The sequence below is a fragment of the Rutidosis leptorrhynchoides genome, chromosome 1 (genome assembly GCF_046630445.1).
Source record: "Rutidosis leptorrhynchoides isolate AG116_Rl617_1_P2 chromosome 1, CSIRO_AGI_Rlap_v1, whole genome shotgun sequence".
NCBI classification, from domain to species: Eukaryota; Viridiplantae; Streptophyta; class Magnoliopsida; order Asterales; family Asteraceae; genus Rutidosis; species Rutidosis leptorrhynchoides.
In genome coordinates, this window is record NC_092333.1 from 449,665,948 (window position 1) to 449,688,478 (window position 22,531).

The 22,531-nt window shown below is 31.3% G+C and overlaps 1 pseudogene; it reads right to left on the bottom strand.

Moving 5' to 3' along the window:
• Nucleotides 1–5,217: 5,217 nt before the first annotated feature.
• On the bottom strand, nucleotides 5,218–7,242 carry LOC139873170 (WRKY transcription factor 22-like; annotated as a pseudogene).
• Nucleotides 7,243–22,531: the final 15,289 nt, after the last annotated feature.

A 22,531-nucleotide genomic window follows, 5' to 3' on the forward strand; every position in this document is an offset into this window, starting at 1 on the left:
AATGATAATAATTTATGTTGTTGTTGTATAATAATAATAATAACAAAAATAATATTACAATTTACATGTATAAAATTTTACTTCTATATCCTATATAATCAATACTATTAAGAATACTGATATTAATGTTAATATTAATATTTATAATAATAATGAAGGTAATATAAGTATAACAATTATAATTTAACTTGTAATTGAATATATTAATATTACAAGTTATTAATTTTGTAGTATATAATATGTATATTTATATTACATATTTATTTACATAAATTGTTCGTGAATCGTCGGTTTCATATAAAAGTTAAGTTTGAATTTAGTCGGAAATTTCCGGGTTGTTATAATTTCTTTGTGATGTTTGTTAATTGCTTCCGAGCTTAGAGAGGATATCTTTCTATCAGTTGTCGCAGTTTTCTGTACGTCTCCCATTTCTTCTTCCTCCTTAGACTCTTCTTCATCCTCTATTTCTGCATTGAGATCCTTTTCCTCCATTTCTGGGTCGTTAACAGACTGTAATTCGACACCCAGTTCGATATCATCGGTTGGTGGTGGGGACTCATCATCGAAATTAATCCGTTTGGTGGAAATATCAAACATCTCTGTCTGTCCAGAAAGATCAGTAGGTCGGTCAATTTTGAAGGTAACGCTCTCCCCATATGATCATAAGATCAAGGTTTGATTGTACACATCAATGACAGTCCTAGCCGTCTTCATGAAAGGTCTTCCTAGTACTATTGGTGTATGCAGGTCTTCCATAATATCCATTACTATGAAATTCGTAGGATACAAGAATTTTTCGACTTTCACCAAGACGTTCTCAACTATGCCTTTAGGATATGTATTGTATTTTTGACAAGTTGGATTGTCATTTTGGTTGGTGTTAAGTCTCCCAACTCTAATCTCTTGTAGAGAGAATAGAGTATGATTAGTGATCAGTGACTTAAGTTGTGCTTGATGCTTACAGTGATGTCTATTTAGATATTTTCATTCACTTAGCGGTGCGTTAATCCCCCCACAGCGTTTTGTCCCGCAGGTGATGCGTAACATACTTTTGGTGGGTGTGGCAGGGACAACAGTGATGTTTAACACGCCTGTGACTCTGATGTTTTGTTTAAACGAACATATAAACTTGGTCTGTAATAAGTAACACCAGTGATATTATATGATCATATATTTTGTGTAATTAATATATACGATATGTTTTATAAAGTCTTCCGCTGTAAATACAAAAAAAAAAAAAAAAAAAAAAGTACAATGTTACACTAGAGCTTATATCTGGAGCTAGTAGCTGGAACTTATCTTTTTAGCTTAAAGCTGAAGCTTATTACTTTTTATAAGTGTTTGGTAAGTAGCTAAAACTTATAACTGTAAATTGACTAAAAAGAAAACATAATACTCCGTATATATTTAATAATTATTCAAAGGGTAGTAATGTAATTTAACATATCATAAGTTATGAGCTAATTTTTAAAGCTTGATGCGAAAACTTATATTTTAAGCTCTACTTTTTCATAAACTCTACTTCTTTTTATTACCAAACAAAGCTTAAAACCATAACCACTACTTTTTAAGTATATGTAAGCTCATAAAATAGGTCATTCAAACACACCATTAAGCTCCTATATGCACTATAAGCTCTCATAAATTGGTGCGCCGAACACAACCTAAATAGTAAATACATTACTGTAATGAATTTCGTTTTACCAACAAAACAAATATGAAATGAAAGCTATATTCCTTTAAATTTTAACGAATCCAATTTAATGAAACATATGGGATTTGATTAAGGGTGTTCAATACTCTAACGAGATTCATAATTGCATTACTTATAGCTTCTTTATTTATAGACAAGGTGAATTTGAGACTTTTTTTTTATTCCAAAGACAACTTGTATTAGTGTGCTTACCGTTTAATCCAAATACCATACTGAACCCGAACAGCCTAAAATCAAATCAAATTTGAAAAATTATTTTCGAATCAATTAAAATCAAAATCGAATTCAGAATTTTTGACTTTCGTTTGTTTTTGATTTTAGTTAAACCGAAAGTCTAATTCAACTTAATAATAATATTTTTGAATATATATATATATATATATGTATATATATGTATATATGTATATATGTATATATGTATATATGTATATATATGTATATATATGTATATGTATGTATATGTATATATATATATATATATATATATATATATATATATATATATATATACATACTAGGTTTTTAGCCCGTGCGTTGCACGGTTGTTCAAAAACCATCTCAAAATAGTTATTACTTCGTACTAAAGATTTCTATCAGCCTATATTCATCTTATAGTTAACAACTTGGAACTAAGGACTAAAGTGAGCATAACAAATAAGGAACATATTATGAGATCTCATACATTTTGTTTCCTGTAGTTAAATGAATCCATAACAACTTAAGAGTAATGAAGTCGTTTAGTTCTACAATTGTATACACATATTCTAAAGCTTCAACAAAAAATCTAGTAAGTGAAACAATCTCATATTTTGGTTAATCTAAGGATAACACACAAAATAAATTATCAACATTCGTTACATGTGAATCAAGTAAGAAAAGGTTTCCCTCATTACTGCTCTAATAATCCATAGAGAAACAAAACCAAAACTCCAAGTATAAATCACCTGAAGATCAATCACTTTTGAAACACTATCGGTGAAATTAACCTTTGTTAAGCGGTAATGTAAAGCTTATATTCATGTTTCTAATGAATTGTCTTTCCCAAATTGCTTTCACCAACACATACATTTATTATGATATAAATACTATCTTCATATTGTAATTTATGCCCATCAATTGTTAATTCATTACATGCTTCAATTTGATATAAGTAGTTGGATATATATGTAAAACAATATATATATATACATATATATATATATATATATATATATATATATATGTGTATATATATATATATATATATGTATATATGTATATATATGTATGTATATATATGTATGTATGCATATGTAAAGCTAAATATGAGCGTCACTTCATATTTACGTATAATAATACGTGTAAGTATATATAAATTAAAAGAATATATTTTACTGGACTTGCTTATTTAGTTAATCTGTTTGTGTGCATTTATTTATTAAATTCTCATCATTTAAATCATTCTTAGTAAGTTTGGCAACGTTAATTTAGGTATTAATTTTGTTAGTGGAAGTAAAATGAATGGAGATTAAGTTTGATTTTTCTAAGTTTTTAATTACTATTATTCATTACGGAGTATTAATTTATCAATAATTTAAAATAATTAACTTTAAATTTAAATAATATGCGAAATTATTGAGGAAAGGGCAGATGTAATTTTCACTTGGCAGATTATGCTATAATTATGCTGGTAAAGACATGTCATCAGTTTACACTCTCTTTTATATAAATAGAACAGATATATATATATATATATATATATATATATATATATATATATATATATATATATATATATATATATATATATATATATATATTAGTTTGGTTGATGAAAATCGAATAGTAGTGTCGTGGTGCAGGATAGTGGTAAGAAGGAAGAAAATGGTCCCAATTTTGTTCTGTATTTTTATTTTTATTTTTTGAGTTTTTTTTTTTTTTTTTATTGTTTTTCATTACGAGTCCCACCACATCTAATTCATCTTTTACATAATTAATTAATTAACCATCTAATAATTACAGTTGGTGTCGATTTTATATAATTATTTTATTTTATATTTTAATAATAATTATTATAAATATAAACAACTAGCGTAGATATGCAAATTTGATAATTATTAATTAATTGATAATTATAATAGTTATAATAAAAATTATTATTATTATAAAAGTACTTTTTTATATAATTGAATTTATAGAGAAAGAGAGAAATAATTGAGTTTGTTAAAAATCAATGGTTGAAATTTAAATAAACAAATTAAATGAATGGATATAGATAAATGAAAGTGATTTATATTTAAATGATTATGAATATGTATGTGTATTTAAAAAACTAAATTGTTATGAATATTAATAGGGAGGTGATACTCACACATCAAATTTTAATCTATACACACTTAAGTTACTATTATACACTTATTTACAATAATGAAAGTTTAACTCGCTAAATAAATTTATTTTTCACTCGAATCATCTCAAAATTGAGATGATTACAATCTATAAAAAATGCTCATATACTATCATCTCAAACCCTTTCCAATCTACTCCTTTATTTAAAATAAAAATAAAAATAACTCAAGAATAAATAATTATTCATTTCTCCTCCCAAACCTTTTCCTTTCCATCTAAAAAAAAAACCCAAGAACACAACTTTAAGGATATAATTCTAAGTTTTATAATAAAAAATGTATATAAATCAAGACTGTATGTGTAAGTATCACCTCCCATATTAATATAAACCTAGAAATATTTAATTCATATTTGATCTATAATTATTCCTAATAAGCACGGAGTACATCATTTTTGTAGACATTAACGAGAGACCTTTAGCTTGTCGCTAGAATTATATAGAATAATTGAGTATTCTAATACTCCATATAAATTATACTCAATCCGTCCCATCTTAAGTATCCAATGTTGACTTTTTAAAGTTTTTTGTTATTAATTTTGACTGTAATGAAAATTATATAAATGAAATTTTTAAATTTTTTTAATTCATATAATATTTATCAAATATTATACGGAGTATGAGACAAATAAAAATATTTACGGTAAAAGTTGATTAAGAAAAACTTTGAAAAGTCAACAGTGAATACTTAAAATGAGACGGAAGAATGACTATACAAGTAATTCAAAATGAAAATGACCCTGATTATATTGTAACAAATAATAAAACTTTCTCAGTCTATTTTATTTTCTCCAGATAAAAAATATAAAAAATATTATTATTGCATTATACCTTTTGTTTCACTTTTCAATTTTACCTTTTATTTTTTATATATTATTTTCAATTTTCAATTTTACCTTTTATATATTATTTTGACTTACACGCGTCATATAGGGGCTTAATAAAACTTAATTTTACTACTCATACGTGAATAATTTATTTAAAACATTTCATAAAAGAATAGCGAACAATAGATTTAAGACGGAATTAAAGAACGCAATAATAGACTAAAGTACATTAAGCGCTTATGAAAAATATTACTCCAAAATAAACTTAAACTATACTTCTCAATCAAAGGAATCATTCAAAATCTTTTTCCTTCAAGACTTCAATCTTTATAATGGAGAATGATACTCTTATGTACAAAAGTTCATTGTAATTGGACAATATTCTTCTACCCATACAAGGGTTCGATACCCTAAAGAAATAGATGTTAGCCGAGAAAATGTACAATCCTAACTGCATCTGGTACAACTATTCAATACTTTCAAGAATATCTTGGCAAATGCCTGTTTTTACTCTCCCCTATATTCTCAAAAAAAAAAAAAAAAAAAAAAAAAAAAAAAAAAAAGGAAAAAGAAGCTAAATTAAACTGTATATATAAATTATAAAAATAGATAAATTTAAAAAGTCAGCAAGGATCATCATCCCATCACGCTGACGTCATAAGACAAAGTCAACTACCGCCGGCAGCGGTGGTGCTTGTGGTGGAAACGTAGTTTGATAACCAAGGGAAAGATGGGGTTGCCGTTGAAATCACCGGAAAGTTATCTCCGGTAGCCGGACCAACAAGTTCATCTAATCCTTCAAAGAAATCATCGTCCATTACCATATCCAAATTATCGTCATCGGTGTCATTATCGTCAGGTTTTTCCGTCGCCGGAGAATGGCTAGTCGGCGGAGATACCGGTGGAGATGAAATGGGTTTGCTTTTTGTGATTTCATCGTCGCCGGAGGTGGTGGGTTTGTTTCTGGTACTTCCGGCTAACGAATTCCGGTGAGTCGGAACAGGGTGGCTGTGTTCGCCGGTGTAAGTAACGATGAACATATCCGGGTCGGATCTATTTCGCTCCACTTGTTTTCGGGCCAAACAACCTTTTGATGTACTACATCTATAATATCCTCTGTTCATCAAAAACATAAAAAAGTAAATCAGCTTTTGAATAACTATTTTCAATCAACTACAGCATTCTTAAATAATTGTGCTCTCAAATCCAACTGAAAATTAAAAAGTTTCAAACTTTTTGTATCATATTCAATTTTTGAGAACCAATTTTTAAGAAATTTTAAAATAATTGAAAAACTACAAACCTTGGATATGGAGAACCTTTAATGGGTTTTTGACCATATTTTCTCCAAGACCACACATCTGATGATAATCCCTCAGCAGGCACTTCACAAACCCTTTTCATCTGATTTTTCCTGTGAATTAATTAATGATCAAAACCAATTAATTAATTAATTAAAATAATCAAAAAATCAATTTTGAAAGTAAAAACCAAAAATACTAGTAGTATTATGAAAGATTTGCTTCTATTTGTCCAAAAGAAAGTAAACAAACAGGTTTACTGCATGTGGGTATATCCCAAATTCTCTTATTTTTCGGTCACACACTATACAATTACTTAAAACAAGTTTGTAATTATCACAAAATTTAAAAAATATATGTCTAACAAAAGAAAACTTAGAAAGCAATCCATGAGCTATATAGTACAAAAAACCATGAAAAAAAATTTACTTTTTTAAATAAATCCATATTTTAACAGGAACCCAGAAATTAAATACGGAAAGGATGTCAGAAAATTTATTCTTTTTACCTTTTTTTGGATTTTGTACTTGGTGCATTAGAAGTTGTACATCTAGATATACCAAAAGGTTGCTGCTTTCCATGAAGCTGTTTATGCTGCTGCTGTTGGTGTTGCTGGTGATGGTGAATGGGTGGATCTTGTAATCCACTAAGAACAGAGAGGGGTGAGATCGGCAAGCTTTGTAAAGATTGAGATGGTTCATGTAATTTTGGAAAGTCAAGGGGGTTATTAAGATCATTCAAAAACTGTTCAATACTATTGTCATTTTTTCTAGTTTGAAATGGATCTGGAAAAAAACCCATAACATTTTCATCTTGAAAAGTTGTTGTCTGTTGGATGCAAGTAGTTTCAGGCCATGTAGAAGCTGCTCCGGCGACGGTGGCGGCGGTGGTTTGACCGGTGGTGGCGATAGAACAACAGGCTCTGACCACCGCATGCAAGTCCCAATCCACCTCCATTGTTTGACTTCTGTTATTAATTTTAGAGAGAGAAACTCTGGCGCTGACTTTTTAGAAAGAGAAAGAATGGGAAGAGATATTGGGGGTTGAAATGGAAAAAGGAATGAATTTATAAATATTTTTTTAGAGAGTGTGAAAAATAAAGGGCAGGAGTGAGAAAGAGGAATACGGTCAAGAGAGATAAGATATGGGCAGGAGAGAGAAAAAGCAGCTGGCTTTCACTTTAGCTTTATTTGTTTCTTGAGAAATTGCGATTTGGTACATAAAGTTTCAAATTTGATGAAAGTTAACACAATGTATGTGTTTAAATTACATTGAGTTCACCTTTGAAATACTACTCCTTTAAAATACTACTCGTATTCTCTTTATTACTCGTAAAACGAAATCTTAGATTGTGTTTGATTTCGAACTTATTAAATAAGGCATATTATGATTTTAATAAATAAAAAATAAACTAAGTATAAATTTTCATATAGGTTTTTAGATTTCATTAGCTACTCTTTTAACTACTCGCATAGAAGGTTAATTGTTTATATATGAAATTTCTCTCTGCCTCAAAAAAAAATTGTCTTTTAAAGTTCTATTTCTGTCAAAAACTGAAGAACAAATGCATAGTTAGGTCTTGTCGTGTTAAACAAAAACGTAAAATAGTATGTTTGTGTTATCGTGTCTGAGAAAACAAAAACAAAAAGGGTTCACTTTTTCTTTATATATTTATACACTTTGTATTTGTTTAGTAGCTCTTATTATAAAATCATAAGTGGGCTAATTTTTAAATAATTTTTAGTGACTCATACTATAAAATTCTAAATTTTAAAAATATATGGGGCCATACAATTATATTTAGTAGTGTTCTGTAAAAAATTTAGCGATCATTTGTAAAAAAAAAATTGTAACTAGCGGTGTCACAGGAACTCCATGGGTCTATATATAAACTCGGCACTAGTGGCATGACATGCTAACAACTTTTTATTAAAGAGCGTTGTGAGTATAAATGAGAATGGATTAGATTAGATCGAGTTATACTAATCCACTTTTATATTCATTTAGCTTTTATTCTTTCATATCTATATTAACATACATATTTATTTAATTTAAGTTTATCTATTTGTATCTTTATTCAATAGATTAAGCGTATTAATAAATATTTATTAGATAATTAAGAAAACATGAGAAATGCTAATAGCAAGTCTAAGGGTTGTCTTTAAGAGATTATGACATGTAATAGATTTTGTACTTTGATAAAAATTAACCACTTCCATGAAAATAACTACTTTATATACCACCAAATTTTACAATAATTTAATTCTTAATGACAACCCTAAGGATTAGCATTTTTCATATTTTTAATATGTAAATTTCACAAAATATTTTTGAAATAAATAAAATAAATATGACAGACATAATAATAATTCAACTATGAGAATGTGTAATTTTTATCGTGAATATAACATAATTTGTTATGGTTACTACTAAATATAGATTTTGTCAATTGTAATTGTATAATAAATATGTCGAATTGGTTGAATACTTACATTTTAATTGTGTTATATTGCCGTTTGCGAATTCACTATACGATTAGAATTAAAATTTGGATTTAGATTATAAATGCATGCATTCATTTTGTTTTAAATTTCAAATTATAAATTAGGTAGATATAAAATAGATGAAATTATTCATATTCACGTTATTATATATTTCACGATCCACATATATGCAATAACACATTAATCCTTAATTATATATATATATATATATATATATATATATATATATATATATATATATATATATATATATATATATATATATATATATATATATATATAAACTAAAAAGTTTTGGTTGATTGTGGTTGAAAGTTATTTAAGGAAGTATATATGTATATATATATATATATATATATATATATATATATATATATATATATATATATATATATATATATTACGTAACTCTGATGTTTTGGTTATTAATTGCAATTCGACTTCAATATTCTCTCGAAGGAGATCATCAGCTTTAATTTGTAAAGAACTTTTAACTTCACTCATGTGTGAGAGCACTATTGAGGTTTGGTAAATTCAATTGCTCAAATTTACGAACTTGCATTATTTCTTTCAAAAGTTGAAGTACGATAATCTCATATTTCCTTCAAATTTACATAAATAGTATTTCATTCATTGACATTCCATTTTATTTTTGACTTTTTCTTTAAATTTACAATTTACTCCCCTAATAGTTGAGTACTAATTGTAAATTATGAGGAGTATAAAAGATAATTTTAGGGGTATAAAAGTTAAATTCACTATTTAATATAAATTCACCAAATAAAATCCACTAAAGTTTTTAACGGATTTATCTTTCTGTTCGCGGCGAGTTATGTTCAATTGTCATCACTGTTCGACTCGAAATAATTTTACGAGCTAAACACAATAAATTGTATTCGACACGGAGCTTCGATGCACTACCAACGGAGCATTTCTTTTTAGCAATAAATATGGAAGTGATTTGAATTTACAGTTTAAGTACTTAAAATATTTATGAACACGTAAATATAACTATTATAATATTAATTATACATGACGACTCCCCAAGTACCATTATTTTGCTGAAATGATTAGCAATTTTTCTAAAATTAAACTCACGGGTTACACTACTACTTAAGAAATAATTGTATATAATAATTCTAAAATAATATAAGTTAGATTTTACTGACGTTACGTTCTATGACAAATTTTTAATGTACTCATATTTTCTTTAAATATTACTTATTATATAATTATAATTTATATATAATTAAAAAGATATCAATGGTGAGAAAAAAAATTATAGACATTAAGTTACTAATACCATACAAAATCACTTTTAAAATTTGTCAACTCCACGGGCTCTTAAATCTAAAAGAATTTTTAAAATTTGTCAATATCACGGGCTCTTAAACTCAAAAGAATAATTGTTTGAGAAAATTAATTAATTTTGCACGATTATTTTGTCCACCGTGCAACGCACAATTTTAAAATTTGTCAACACCACAGGATCTTTAATAATTCTTATACTTTTCCTATTTTTTTAGTATCGCTATTTATATACCAATAAAGTATATTACTAACATCATTTTTAAAATTTATCAACACTATGGGCTCTTAAACTCAGCATAATTTTTAAAATTTGTCAATATCACGGACTCTTAAATAATATGAGTATATTACAAAGTACGTATATTTATATTATATGATATTATATATTATATATATTTATTTATTTATATATATATATATATATATATATATATATATATATATATATAATATTTTTAACACCATTTTTAAAAAAATTCGACACCACGGGTTCATAAACTCAAAAAAAAAAAATTTATATTTGTCAACACCACGTGTTCTTAAATAATTCTTATACTTCTTTTTTTTATTATCACTATTTACATACAAATATATGAACTGCAAATTACATTTTTGGCACTGCTTTTTACACACCCGTGCAACGCACGGGCTCAAAACCTAGTACATACATACATACATACATACATACATACATACATACATATATATATATACATATATATATATATATATATATATATATATATATATATATATATATATATATATATATATATATATATATATATATATATATATATATATATATATATTACAAGGATCAAATGGGAACTTTTTAATATTGAGAACTCTAAGAACTCACGCGGGCGAACAAAAATTACGAACGGCGAACAAAAATTAAGTGGTTCGAACAATTATTTTTCTCCTTAATTACCATTTATATGATTCGAATGATATGTGTTGTTTTTGGTTCAATTGATGATTGACGAAGGTTATCATGATGATTCTAAGCATTTTTCGTGAAGGATTTTATTCTTAAAAACGTCCAAAATTCAATTTTTGATTTTGGAGTTCATATGAAGAAAAAAATCCCATGTTCCATCAATGATTCTTTATTTTGATGTTGTTTTGGCCCTTGATTCATCAAAAAAGTTCTAAAATCACATCATAAGGATAATATTTCAATCATTTATTATGCTCAATTTTATCAAATTTGAATTTGACAAAATTTGATCTTCATCTTCTTCATGAAGAGCTGCTACTGCTCATCTTTGATTCATGATGTCTGCTACTTTTAATAGAATAAATAATAGTAGATTTACATAACTTTTAACAGAAGGACACACTAAAATTAAATACCTTAAGGCTTAAGTTGAATCCTAACCATGTATTTTGATTTCCAGTACTTTTGTTTCGAGAGATTCAACATGGGCATTTGGTCTTCAATAACTGAATACTCTACCTTTTATTTCTTTATTTATCTTATTTTTAATTTCTTCTTATATAATAACTGAGTACTCTACCTTCAATGTTTTTAGCAAGTGAGAAATTTACAGGACAATTGATACTCTGTTTTTTCAAGATGAAGAACAGATGCATCTACTTGCATCTTTTTTGTAGAACTATGTAATTGTAGAACAAGTGATTTTGATATAGAACAAGTGAAATTCGAACAAACAAGTGAAATTCGAAAATATTTATGTTCTACAAAATCATAATTAGAACAAAATCAGGTCCAATTTGAACAAATTTAAAAATTCGAACATGTTCTATATTTTTCTGTTCTACAAATTGGGTTCTACAATTTTCGTTCTACATTTTCAGAGCAGCTCACTTTTTTGCTCGAATTTCACAATTTTTGCTCGAATTTCACCATTTTTGCCCGGCCGCCATTTTTTTTGGCTCGAATTTCTTGATTTTTGCTCGCCCGACAATTTTTTTTTTGCTCGAAGTTCACCAAAATTGCTCGAATTTCACTAAAATTCCTCGAATTTCACCAAAAATTGCTTGAATTTCACCAAAATTGTCCTAATTGGAGTTCTCAGGTTCTCACACATGCTGAGTTCTCAATGGATCATCTCCCTATATTATTCGTCAAGCATAAGCGAAAGAATATGCTACTTAAATATATTATAAAGAAACATTTTTTATAATAAAGAATGATTTTTACGACGACATCTTATAGAAGTATCGTTATCACACTTAAATTACAAACGTTAGTTACAAACCAGTGGTCGTGTTTACTTAATTGTACAATTATTTTATACGTGGTAACGACAATTTTAAATAATTATCACTAGAAAAATCATAATAGAATGATGGAAATACAAACATGGCACAAAGATTGTGAGTTTTTATAAAAATGTGAAGAGTAAAAGCTGATGGGCTAAAATGTGAGAATGGGAAACAGGGAGAGCTTGAGTGCAAAAATGAAGGTATTTCGTATGCCCGAGAGACATATTAAATTAACGTGGCTAATATGTTTTGATCCAAGTCGGGTCATACCCAATAATAAGCTTACCGACATCTTATGCGTATTTAATCTTAACGATTGGATCATTGATTAATATGCGACACTTGAACTTTAAGAAAAATGGTTTTCTGAAATATTACTTGATGTGTACATATATAAATTATGGAATAATTTATATAATATGAATTTAATTATTTATAGGTTAAATAATTAATTAGTTTATATTACATTTTATATAAATTGGTTTTATATAATAAAATGTATATATATATAAAATGGAATGGAAGTTTTATAAAAGAGTTTTATAAAATTTAATTCTTTTATAAAACTTATTTTATAAAACAAATGGGAAGTGGCATAGGGAATGAGACACACATGCTCTTAGATTCCTCCTTGATCAAAGACAATCCCCATTCCATATACTTGCACTTAACTAGTTCTCTTGGGGACTTAACACACTTGCAAATACATCAAGTTTGAAGAAAAATTCTGCTCAATATTGAGCTGAAAACCGTGGGGTTTTAGGGAGCAAAAGGGGGTTCTAAACTTGATATTTTAAGCTCATTTCAAGTGTAAACAAATCCTAACCAAAGTACAAGGTGTTGGTGATAAGCTTGGGGTATAACTACTTGAGGTTTCATCCATTTGAGGCTCCATTGATCATCATCATCTTCATCACTCACTACATAGCTTGGAGAAGGTATAAACTCCTTTCTTACTTTTAGTTTGTAAGTATGTTTCACAACTTGATCCTTTTTGGGATTTAACTTTAAATGGTTAAAGATTTACAAGTTTTAAAATGGTAATTTATACGCTTCCGCAAATCTTATTTCTTGAATGATTATAAGTATTATGAAACTTGTTAAATCCCAACAATGGTATCTAGAGCCGAAGTTGTTGAAATATGCTTCGAGATGGTTATTAAACCCACTATAATTTTGCATTCTATGAACATGCATGAAGTAGAATGTAAAATTTTCGGTTTTGGGTGGTTTGTCATTTTGGCCAAAATCACTTGTGATTCTGCATTCTGTATTGTCAATCACTTGTGATTCTGTACTGCCAATCACTTGTGATTCTGTACTGCCAATCACTTGTGATTCGGTACTGCCAATCACTTGTGATTCTGTACTGCCAATCACTTGTGATTCTGTATTGCCTATCTCTTATGTAGTTAAAGTTCACAATCTAAGCCTTGACCTTGTGTTTGGTTGCATGCATGGTTGATTGATATTTATTCAATTGGTTTGTAATAATATTTATTCATTTGGCATGTAATAATTCATTTGGTTATGTAATTTATTTTATATTTGGTATGTAAAATAGATTAGGTTGTAATTTCATTTTTTAGACAAAATGTATTACGATATATTTTGTAAAATGATGAAGAATGATGAAGACTTGAAGAACACATGAAGAAGCATTTGGATGCAAGGTTAAGTGGGAGATTTGAAATCTCCTACTTTGTGTAATTACCCCTTATCCGGTGGCATTTGTTTTCGGCTAAACAAATGTCTACCAAAATGGCTTGATTGTGAACATATATGTTTTGCATGCATGGTTGTTTATTGTATGATTGTGGATTGTATGTTTGTATGCTACAAGTTAATCACACAAGTTAACAACAAGCAAAATGGCAATTTAATTAGTTAAATTATACATTAATTAACGACATGCAAAACGACAATTTAATTGGTTAAATTAAAAATGGCTAAAAGGACATTAATAAACGGTTATTAAGAACATGATTAGGATCATATATATAAAATGGTTTATAGACATGAAAATGGATTTTCATAAGAACCATACACTAAATGCATGTTGGTGTATGGCATAAAAGTTTTCTCAAACTTGAAATAATGAAAACTTGAAATCCCTTTAACACACTAGGTTAACAAGTTTAAACGCCATCCTATTGTATGACACTTAGACGTATTAAGGAACTTATAATGGGATAAAGGTCACCTAACCGTTATGAGCAAACTAATATGATTAAGGTAAAATTCGCACACTTGTGGGATAAAGGTCACCTAACCACTTGTATGTTAAGTTTACATGTCTAAACAAGTAGGACGACTTGATTTGGAAATCATGAACTTAGGGTCACCGAAGCATGATGAACAAATAGGCGTTGATGGGATAATATGTCATGCAAAAGGATTGCATGATCCCATAACTTAGAAGTTGCAAAAGGATTGCAATTGTCATATAATGACTACCTAGCTAAATCAAATGACGGGATAAAGGTCACCTAACCGAAATTTGGTTTACCGTTGGATTCTAAAATTTAATATATATCAATTGAATTTAAAGGGTATTGATTGTTAAATTTAAAATCGATACTTAAATGAACTTTGTTAAATTTTGTAGATGGCCGCCAATAACAACAACATGCAAAACGCACCTATTAACTTGAACAACCTATCGTTAAGGTCTTTCCTCGAGAAAGACAAACTCAACCATACGAACTTTATGGATTGGTTCCGCAATCTTAGGATTGTCCTCAAACTTGAGGATAAGGCGTATGTGTTGGAAGACCCCATTCCCGATCAACCCGAAGAGGATGATACAGAAGGCATGGCTTATTGGGATAAGTATTGCGCCGATTCGGTGCAAGTCGCTTGCCTAATGCTTGGGACTATGATACCCGAACTCCAAAAGGATTTCGAGCATCATACTGCATACGACATGATCACGCAATTGAAGGAGATGTTCCTTCAACAAGCTCGTGTCGAGCGCTTTGAAACGGTCCGAGCGCTTCATGCATGTCGTATGGACGACTCCCAATCCATTTCATCTTATGTCCTTAAGATGAAAAGCCTCATTGATCGCGCAAACCGTCTTAATCTCAACATATCTAATGAGCTAGCCATGGATCTTATCCTAAACTCCTTGTCAAAGAGGTTTGACCAATTTGTAATTAATTACAATATGAATGGGATGGATAAGACCATTGGCGAACTTCATGGCATGCTTAGGACGGCAGAAACTAGCATGGGTAAGAGGGCTTCACCCGTGCTAATGATCAATGATGGTGGGTCCAAAGGTAATAACACCTCTAAGCCAAAGGCGGCTAAGAGGAAAGGACCCGCCCATCAAGGCAAGGGAAAGGGGAGGATGGTTACCCCAATCAAAAACAAGAACAAGAAGCAAAAGGTTGCCGGACAAGCAAACCCCAAGGAAGACCCGTGCTTCGGTTGCGGTGAAATGGGTCACTGGAAACGAAACTGCCCGGTCTACCTTAAGGAGTTGAAGGAAAAGAGGGATGCGGGGTAAACCTCAGGTAATATATATATGGTATATATAGAGCTTAGTATTACTTCTTCTAATGCATGGGTATTAGACACTGGATGTGGAACTCACATTTGAAATTCTTTGCAGGGGTTCAAAAGAAGTAGCAAGCAAACGGGAACATCAAGTCTCTTTATGGGTAATGGAGCCAAAGTGCAAGTGAAGGCTCAAGGAGACTTTGTATTAAAGCTTCCAAGTGGTTTGGAACTTATTTTGAACAATGTTTTGTATGCACCGGATTTATGTCGAAACATTATTTCAGTTTCCCGTTTAAAACAATGTGGTTTTTATCTTAATTTTGTTAATGATGATATCTACGTTTATTTAGATAATGTATTCTATTTTAAGGCTTCGCCTTCAAATGGAATTTATGAATTGGTTCATGATGACACATCATCTAGTAGCTCAATATACCATACTAGCACCAAGAAACTCAAAAGGAATTTGAGTGATTCCTACTTATGGCATTGTCGCCTTGGTCACATAAACAAGAATCGAATGCATACACTTCAAAAGAATGGCCTTTTGAAATCAAATGAACTAGACTCGTTTGATGTATGTGAATCTTGTTTACAAGGCAAAATGACTAAAGCACCTTTCAAAGGGACCTATGAAAGGGCTAAGGACTTATTGGGATTAATACATTCGGATGTATGTGGACCCTTTAAGCCCATAACTAGGAATGGTGAAAGATACTTCGTTACTTTCATTGATGACTTCAGTCGTTTTGGATATGTCTACTTGTTAAGACATAAGGACGAAACTTTTGAAGCATTCAAAGAATATCAAAACGAAGTACAAAATCAACTCAATAAGACAATCAAGGTACTTCGTACCGATAGAGGAGGTGAATACCTAAGCGATGCTTTCCAAGATCATCTTAGAAGTTGTGGGATTATCTCACAACTTACTCCACCCGGGACACCACAGCTTAATGGTGTATCCGAAAGGAGGAACCGAACCTTAATGGATATGGTTCGATCTATGATGGCTAGAAGCTCGTTACCTCTATCATTTTGGGGTTATTGTCAATGCTCCGCGGCTCGTATTTTAAATATGGCCCTAACCAAGAAAGTGGAACGAACACCTCATGAGATGTGGTTTGGAAAACCTCCATCTCTATCATACTTAAAGGTATGGGGATGTGAAGCTTATCCTAAGCGTTACGTCCCTAATAAGTTGAATGCTCGATCCACGAAGTGTATATTCATAGGATATCCCAAGGATAATATGGGATATTATTTCTATGATCCATCCGAGCAGAATGTATTTATTGCTCGGAAGGCGGAATTCCTTGAAACTAAGTTCCTAATGGAAGGAAGTAGTGAAAGGAAGATAGATCTTGAAGAAGTTCAAGATCAAGTAGATGATACACAATTGGTTGACACTAGCACTCAACATGAAAATGTTGAGAGTGATCAAATGGATGATCAAAATATACAAGACGTTCGCAGATCTGGTAGGATTAGTAATCCTCCTGAGAGATATGGTTTTCTAATGGATGGTTGCTATGTGGTTGATTTGGATGAACCAATAAACTACCAAGATGCTTTATCAAGGATTGATAAAGATAAATGGCAGGAAGCCATGAACGCTGAGATGCAATCCATGTATGACAACCAAGTTTGGGAACTTGTTACACAACCTGCTGGCTCAAGGCTAGTTGATTGTAAATGGCTTTTCAAAATGAAAACCGACATACATGGAAACTTGGATACATATAAAGCTAGACTTGTAGCAAAAGGTTTCACTCAAACTCAAGGGGTTGACTATGATGAAACTTTTTCGCCTGTGGCAATGCTAAAGTCTATTAGGATATTACTTGCCATTGCTGCTCATTATGATTATGAAATATGGCAAATGGATGTCAAGACCACTTTCCTAAATGGATATCTTGTGGAAGATGTCTATATGGTTCAGCCTGAAGGTTTTGTTGATCCGAAATATCCTAAAAAGGTATGCAAATTAAAGAAGTCAATCTACGGATTGAAACAAGCATCTAGAATGTGGAATCATCGTTTTAATGAGGAAGCCGTGAAATTTGGCTTCATTAAAAATGGTGATGAAGCTTGTGTATATAAGAAAGCTAGTGGGAGCACTATCATGTTCCTTATACTATATGTGGATGATATATTGTTATTTGGAAATGATATTCCGGCAATGCAAAGAGTTAAAACTTGGCTAAGTAAATGCTTCTCCATTAAGGATCTTGGAGAAGCACAATACGTTTTGGGGATTGGGATCTACAGGGATAGATCCAAGAAACTGATAGGTTTGAATCAAAGTGCATACATTGAAAAGATCTTGAAAAGGTTCAAGATGGAGAACTCTAAGAAAGGTTTGGTACCTATTCAAAGAGGAATGCTCCTTAGTTCATCTCAGTGCCCCACCACGAAAGATGAACAGGAGAGAATGAACAAAGTCCCATATGCGTCTGCCATTGGGTCAATCATGTATGCAATGATATGCACTAGACCGGATGTGTCATGCGCTCTTAGCCTGACAAGTAGATACCAGAATAACCCAGGAAATAGTCATTGGATTGCTGTCAAAAATATATTGAAATACCTTAGGAGGACAAAGGATATGTTTCTAATATATGGGTCTGGTGAGGAGGAACTCGCTGTAAAAGGTTACGTGGATGCGAGTTTCCAAACTGATCGAGATGATTCTCGATCACAATCCGGTTATGTATTCACGTTAAATGGAGGTGCGGTCTCTTGGAAGAGTTCAAAACAGGATGTTGTTGCATTATCCACTATAGAGTCGGAGTACATTGCCGCCTCATTGGCAGCGCAGGAAGCTGCATGGATGAAGAAATTCATCGATGACTTAGGAGTAGTCCCTTCCATTCAGGACCCTCTTGAGATCTTTTGTGACAACGAGGGTGCGATTGCTCAAATCAAGGAACCTCGTGCTCACCAAAAGACCCGTCACATTGAGCGGAGATTCAACTACATAAGGGATGAAGTTGAAAAGGGAAAGATATGTATTCACAAAGTTCACACAGATCTTAATATAGCGTATCCTCTCACGAAGCTTTTACATGGATCAAAACATGCAGGACATGTTTGTGCATTAGGGCTTCGATATTCTAGTGATTGGTCATGATCTGTTTTAAGTATTGTAACGGAACGAAATTGTTCAAACTCATTAATATAATTATGGTATTAATTTATTTTGAGTTATGTTCCTATTTTGTATATTTTATCCATGAATAAGTAATTATTCTAAATTCCGTAGTCGATCACATTTATGGGAACAAGTGTGAAGTTTAGACTATTATGAACTTGGATTGGTATACATTCACGGGATGAATGTGGGGCAAGTTTGCAACCAAGGTTCATAGATATTCGTGGGATACAAATATTGGAAGACCCGCCCTCAAGATTTACTAAATGGAGCCTTTGTGGTTGATCACATGTAATCTTGAGTAAAGGCGAATATCATTGTATCCTCTGACCTGAGATACATATTGGGTTCGGATATTCACTAAGTATTGTGCCTTGATTCTTTCCTTCGCTATTCTGAAATATGGTAGTTCATAAGGAAGAGCTCAGGTGTGATACAAAGTATATATCTAGGACGTATGTAGTCAAGATGGAATTTCTCCCTCTTATTCGTTGAGAGTCAGATGTTTAAGGCCTGATAAAGTTAAATCTAGAAAAGAGTGATCACTCTGTGTCTCTTGGATTTAACATGACATCTAGGACGAAAGGATAGAATGAAAGATTCACCTATTCATATTCGAGATGGGAACTCGAAAGGGATGATGTTATTGAATGGCACTAAGTCATAACATATTGGGGGTGATGGATGGTCGTTAGGTGGTATCCATCACTTGCATTAATTTCTTATGTTTCTCATGCAAGTGGGAGATTGAAGGTATTTCGTATGCCCGAGAGACATATTAAATTAACGTGGCTAATATGTTTTGATCCAAGTCGGGTCATACCCAATAACAAGCTTACCGACACCTTATGCGTATTTAATCTTAACGATTGGATCATTGATTAATACGCGACACTTGAACTTTAAGAAAAATGGTTTTCTGAAATATTACTTGATGTGTACATATATAAATTATGAAATAATTTATATAATATGGATTTAATTATTTATAGGTTAAATAATTAATTAGTTTATATTACATTTTATATAAATTGGTTTTATATAATAAAATGTATATATATAAAATGGAATGGAAGTTTTATAAAAGAGTTTTATAAAATTTAATTCTTTTATAAAACTTATTTTATAAAACAAATGGGAAGTGGCATAGAGAATGAGACACACATGCTCTTAGATTCCTCCTTGATCAAAGACAATCCCCATTCCATATACATGCACTTGACTAGTTCTCTTGGGGACTTAACACACTTGCAAATACATCAAGTTTGAAGAAAAATTCTGCTCAATATTGAGCTGAAAACCGTGGGGTTTTAGGGAGCAAAAGGGGGTTCTAAACTTGATCTTTTAAGCTCATTTCAAGTGTAAACAAATACTAACCAAAGTACAAGGTGTTGGTGATAAGCTTGGGGTATAACTACTTGAGGTTTCATCCATTTGAGGCTCCATTGATCATCATCATCTTCATCACTCACTACATAGCTTGGAGAAGGTATAAACTCCTTTCTTACTTTTAGTTTGTAAGTATGTTTCACAACTTGATCCTTTTTGGGATTTAACTTTAAATGGTTAAAGATTTACAAGTTTTAAAATGGTAATTTATACGCTTCCGCAAATCTTATTTCTTGAATGATTATAAGTATTATGAAACTTGTTAAATCCCAACAAAAAAGGCATATTTCTGTGTCCAAGAGGCCAATGTGTTTTATGCATTGACTTGTTCAAATGTCAAAGAGGTGTCGGTTAATCCTTTCGTCCTTTTGAAATGGAGTCCACGGGTTTACATTTGCTTTTGTTAAAATTACTTTTCCTATTCTTATTTTTTACTACTACGTATTTCATTTGTTCCGTTGTTCGAATTTTCTTTTTTAGAAATTATCTTTTATGATTTTTTTATTTACTTCTGTAACTTGATATAAATAACAAGTAAAAGTTTCTTGATATTCTTTATTCAATGTATGTGACAAAAAAAATAGATAAAAAATAATATAACTGTATATCAAAGAGAAAACTAATATCTTCTTTTTAACGGCGATTTTTTTGGCATCAGTAGATCATTTCTTTCAACGACCCTCATCATTGCACGTAACACACACGTTCGGGCGGAAACCCGAACTCGATCGACGGTACCCGGGAACACATCCATTCGGGCAGTGGTTCCGGGTAGGGGTCCGTGAACGAATTCGGTAAAACCTCCCTATAGGGTCAATATATACCACCATTATTGGTGTTCAATTGGATTAAAGAAAATCATGTCATCCCTAAGGATCGAACCCATTGTTGGATGTGAAGTAGGTTTAAACAAGGAAATTGGGATTAGTCACGGTTAGTGATACAAGATAATTGGAATGGCTCAAAAGTGAGCAAGTGTGTCATAACGTGAGAAATTCAATCGAGAGTTTCGCTTTGCTTGTGAAAAGTACATGTCACATATGGTGACATAATGTCACCAAATGTGAGGTTAACTCACACCTCACGTCCAAAAATTCTTGTTTAATTTGGACGTCCATAATTGGTATAGAATTTGTACTTCGTATATAATTTGGACTTCATATACGAATTGGCTTGCTCCTTGAGTTAAACTTCTCCTATAAGTATAACCCATGTAACCTGTACAATGTGTGCACAAATATAATAAAGAAAATTCTCTGGTTTGCGGCCGTGGACTAAACCCTTCTCCGTGTTTGGAGTTTGGATATAACCACGTTAAATACCTGTATCATTATCTTTATCGTTTTACATGTTTTAGTTAATTCGTTTGTCGTTCGTGGGTTAGTGATTGCGATCAATCACTTGTCTTGGTTGGGTCCTAATTCCTAACAAGTGGTATCTAGAGCTCAAGGTTCGAGTTTTGGCACGATGGCGAATTAAAAACATATGTTGGACCTACAGATCTCGCAAATCGCGAGATGGAGCTCGCAAAACGCGAGCTGGTGCTGATGGTTCGGTTGTGAGAGAAACGACAGGGTTGTGTGTCTTGCAACTTGTGTCGAGATCTAGAGACTTAGTTGATCGCGGTGAACTCTGGGTATGTCTATGTATCCATGAAAGTTGATCACACCAGAGTTGGTCTAATTCTGGCAATTCATGATAAGTTTTTTTGTTGCAGAAGACACAAGGAGATATTTTCTGTAAGATCCGGGTGACGGGTTGGGTTCATGTTCTTCGTTATCCCGTACGAAGGAATGATTGAGCAAAATTCGGATATTCATGCGCAGCTGCAGAAGAAAATTAATATCGGATTCGTTAACCGTTGGATCGCCTTAACAATTTTACTGTACGTAACAGACACATAGATCCAGTTGCTGTAGAATTTTGAGGCCGATCGGACCGTTGGATTCTGAGATACGATTTTTCGAATCTGGGCAGTTTTCAGGATGAATTTTTCGGGTTTGATGACGCGAGTGTGAGACGATTTTGTCTCGTGAAACTTCAAGAGACACGAGCTATGTTTTAAGAGATGTGGGTTTGTTATGAGAGCTCAGGAGGGTTTTTTTTCTCTCGGGTTAGAGCGGGTGGGTAACGAACGAGATGCATCGGTTTGAAAGTCGATAGTGGGAGTTATCGGGGAAGTTTGGTGCTTGCGTGATTTGAA